Source organism: Chenopodium album, chromosome 15 (assembly GCF_948465745.1).
Source record: "Chenopodium album chromosome 15, dcCheAlbu1.1, whole genome shotgun sequence".
Taxonomy (NCBI): Eukaryota; Viridiplantae; Streptophyta; class Magnoliopsida; order Caryophyllales; family Amaranthaceae; genus Chenopodium; species Chenopodium album.
This window is the reverse complement of record NC_137848.1, coordinates 14,265,937-14,270,342: the sequence shown is the minus strand read 5'-3', so window position 1 is coordinate 14,270,342 and position 4,406 is coordinate 14,265,937. Positions and strand designations below refer to the sequence as shown.

General features: G+C 41.9%; 1 non-coding gene across 1 annotated transcript; it reads right to left on the bottom strand.

Moving 5' to 3' along the window:
* Positions 1-3,400: 3,400 nt before the first annotated feature.
* LOC145583538 (small nucleolar RNA R71) lies at positions 3,401-3,506 on the bottom strand. Its single transcript, XR_014100179.1, has one exon. It is a non-coding gene; the product is annotated as a small nucleolar RNA R71 (small nucleolar RNA).
* Between the last annotated feature and the right edge of the window lie 900 nt (positions 3,507-4,406).

The window sequence follows — 4,406 nt, the reverse complement described above, 5'->3', positions numbered from 1 at the left end:
GCCCGGGTCACCGTTGACTATGGTGCCTTCGAGGGATCCATGGGCTTGCGTGGCCATGTGCTGGATGCTAAGGAAAGGTCTTTGCTTGTAGATTGGTCTAACGTCTAACCAAAGCTTCCTTGGTGGACTATGTATAGTAGGGACTCCTTGACGGTTATGCTTAGTAGTGGGGCTTGTGGGCGGTTGAGGTAACCACCCATGTTGCACCACTCTTCCTAAATTGTCATGACGGTTATGCTGAGGTGGCACATGGCTAATTATGGTTCCTAAAATATAGGACCATGATGTTAGTAGGTTGACTAACGGTTATCTTGACCGGATCTTTGACTAAGGTCAAACGAGAACGCGGTTAAGCCACTACGAAGGCAGTTCCCATAAAATAGGAATACCAGAATAGTGGGGTGTGGCCAAGTACGTGGGTATTTATTCTGAGAGGATAATGTCACGTCATAAGGAAGTTACACCACTCACTTAGTGCCCCTAGAAAATAGGAACACCAAGGGAGTGGGCGGTTACACCGATCAGCGGTTAAGCGCCACATATGCACACTGATGCATGTCTCCTAAAATCTAGGAGCATGGCATAGTGGGGCTTGGCGGTTACCTAGCAGTTGAGAGGATTATGCTGAACGTGGGTAACTCCCCTAACACGCGGACAAGGCCAGATGTATCCAAGTAAGCATGCAAGTAGTGGGCGGTTATTAGTTCATGGGTGTAGTAGGCTTAGTGGGCAGTTATCCTAGTTGAATGGGCTATAGTCGGTGCCTATAAATAGGCCAAGGCATTCATTTGCTGAGCATTGAATTTGGAGAGAGATTCTAGAGAGAGAAACTCCTTGTAATTTGTAAGCCCCGAAAATAATAAAGTGTTTACGTTGTTGGTGCTTTGTCTCTTGCTTGTGTGCGTTTGTTCTTTGTTGCTTGAGTGTTAGGCTGGTCTAAACTTGGTCTAGGCGTCATCATAGGAACCTCCTATGTTCCTAACACAACTAAAAATTAAGGTTTTTGCAACCGCCACTAACGGTCGTTGAATATAGTAAAAACAATTGCTAAACATATTTGCGACCGTCAACGGTCGTAACTTGGTGGTCGTAATTTACATGGTCGCAAAAAAACAAAATTACGACTGATTGACGGTCGCAGATTAAATTGCGACCGTTTTATTTATTTTCAACGACCGGTAGTGATAACTTGTTATTTGATACGATTTTAGGGTGATTTTTGAACCTTGTTTACTTGAAATGTTAGCATTTTGGTTCACTTTCTATCCTATTTTCATTCAATTTTTGTGTATCCCTTGCTTCACGGGTTTTTAGTGTTTTTGTTGAGTTTTCAGGACCAAAAACCGATGATTTGAAGCATATGGATGACAAACCAAGTTTAGAAGCCGTAACAAAGGAGCAAAACTGAAGAGAATGTGAAGAAAAGGGCCTAGAAGACCCTGCACGGACGTGCCATGTCCTGCACGGCCGTGCAGGACAGTCTCAGTCAAACTTTGCTACTGCCCGATTTGGCACGGACGTGCAAGGATTCAGCACGTCCGTGCATCTCAGCCAGCACGTACGTGCCATAAACTGCACGGCCGTGCAGTTAGCCTGGCCAAATCTGAGCTACTGCCCGAATCTGCACGTCCGTGCCACCTTGGCTGCACGTCCGTGCCACCCCTGGCACGTCCGTGCGCACCTGCAGAAAATCCCGACTCTTGTTTTCTCCGTCCTTTTTATTTGAGGGTCATATAAATACCCCCTTAGACTCTATTGTAAGGGGGGATCCAAGTTTTCAGAGCTTCCTTTTAGTTTGTAGTTGTAGAAACATAAATTCTCTCAAATCATTAGTTAGATTCAATTATTAGTTGGGAATTCTCAATCTCAATCATTGTAGAAGACAAGTTCCTCCATTGTTATTCAATTTCAAGCTTCAATTAGTAATTTCTCCAACCTTTTTCTACTTAATTTCTGATTTCATTTGCTTTTGCATGTCATTTAAATCTTCTTAAGTTCTTGGTAATTTGTTATTGGATGATAGTTATTTCAATCGTTAACCACTTTCTCCCAATTATTGAAGTAGTTAGAACCCTAATTGTTGATTGCATGTTTATAAATATGAGTTGTGAGTAGTCTTCTTGCTAGGGGTTGGGTGAAGCTCAACCTTTTGGGTTAGTTATGCAAATATGGGAGGAACATTGATGTTTGTATTGCAATTAAATTGATTATATGAGATTGCTTGTTAGTTCTTCATGATAGGATTAGCTACCCTTGACTTAGGAATTTGATAGCATGATGTGCCTAATTTGACAGGGAAGTGTAAATTGAGTATGTCATTACTTATTGTAATTTGATTATGTATCATCTATTGCTAGACTAATGAGGAATCTAAGTTTAGTAGTGTGAGTTGTTTTCCTATTGCATGAGGTTGATTTTACATATAGTCCTTGCTATAACTTGTCTATTTTACTCCCGTTTGCTTAATTGCCTTGGTTGAGTGGATTCCATTCCCTAGTGTCTTTAATCCATTGATTAGAACCATAGTTTGTTTGTCTACTTGACGAAACCCAATTCACCTTTGACTTCGAATTAGCTTAAGTGTTAAGATCTTTAGCAACCATATCCCGTTCCTTGTGGACCGAACTCTTACTTGTCATTACGCTTGGTTTGTAAGGTGTTTGTTAATAAATGTGTTTGATTGAGTGTGGAATGAGCGACCGTTCTAACGCCCATCAAAATGGCGCCGTTGCCGGGGAGCGGTGTTGTTGATTGCTAATTGATTACTTGAGTCTAGTTCACCATAAACCATAAAAATTTCAAAAAGAATTGTTTCTTTTTGGCTACACTTGTAGCCTTGGTACTAATTGCGTTTGTTGAGAGTGTATGCGCAGAACTCATAACAGGATCTTGGTACCTTACGATCCCGAGATTGAGCAAACTTATAGAAGGAGAAAAAGAACCGGTTTTAGGCCGTTCATTACTCCCCCAACTAGAGAGACCAATTTCGAGGAGGATCGAGATCAAATGGGTGACGCGGAACCACCACCTCAAAGACCTTTAAAGGAGTTGGGAACTCCGGGAGCTTATAGAGCTTCAAGCGGCATTGCTCCACCCGTCACTCAAGCCAATGACTTCGAGATTCGGCCCGCGATGATAAATTTGATTGAAAGGAGGCAATATAGTGGAGCAAAACATGAGAGCCCTCTTGCACACTTGAACGAGTTCGAGAAATATTGCAACACAATCAAGGTAAATGGGGTAACTCAAGAGTTTGTGAGACTAAAGCTATTTCCTTTTTCTTTGATAGGAAGGGCTCTTGAATGGCTTGAGAAGGAGGTGAGGCCTAACTCCTTGAGAACTTGGGACGAGGTCACCACGGCCTTCTTAGGAAGATTCTATTCTCAAAAGAAGACGGCCGAAGCAAGGGCTTTGATCCAAGGCTTCCGTCAAAGGGCTAGTGAAACCATATATGAGGCATGGGAACGATACAAAGAATATCAAAGGGAGTGCCCTCATCATGGCATTCCATCATATCAAGTGCTTCAAATTTTCTATGGGGGATTGAGCCCACAAGGAAAGACTAGCTTGGATGCGGGAGCGGGTGGCCCGATTATGAACAAAACGGAGGAACAAGTCATCGAGATAATTGAGGATGTGGTGAGACACCACATGGATTGGCAAGAAGGAGAGAGGGAGTCTTTAAGCAAAGGAGGGAATGCGGTCTACTCCGTCGATCACCTAAACGCCATCAATAATTTGACATCTCAAATAGCCAATCTTGGCAAGGAGATGACATCTATCAAGGCAAAGCTAGAGACTTCCACTTCACAACAAGAGCATCCCTCCCAATCTAAGGGGAGAGGTATGAATTCTAACTCTTCTCCTTCTACATCTAATAACATGCCACATGGGTGTTTGTTTTGTGAAAATTGTGGGTCATATGACCATGATACCTCTTCTTGTAATTATGATTCCCAACCCCAATCCCATTATGAAGAGGGTAATGATAATGAAAATGAACAGGTCAATGCTTTGTCTTATGATAATAGACATAGGAATGACAATCAAAGATATTTACCACCTAATCGAAGGGAACAAGGGGGAAATGCTTATAATCAAAGAGGAAATGATTATGATTACCATAACCAAAACCAATGGGGTAATAGGAACCAAAGGGACCAAAATCCCCAAGGTAACTACAACCAACAAGGTGGTTATGGTAACCATAACCATAATAATCAAGGGAATTATGGGAATCAAGGCCAATATCACCAAGGGGGGAACTCTAATAATAGGAATAATTGGAACAACAATAACAATAGAGGTTTTTCTAATCAAAATGCTTCCAATTCAAATGTGAGAGGTAATAGAGCTCCCCAAGATAACTATTATGCCCAAGCATCACCTAGTAAGTCTAATCTAGA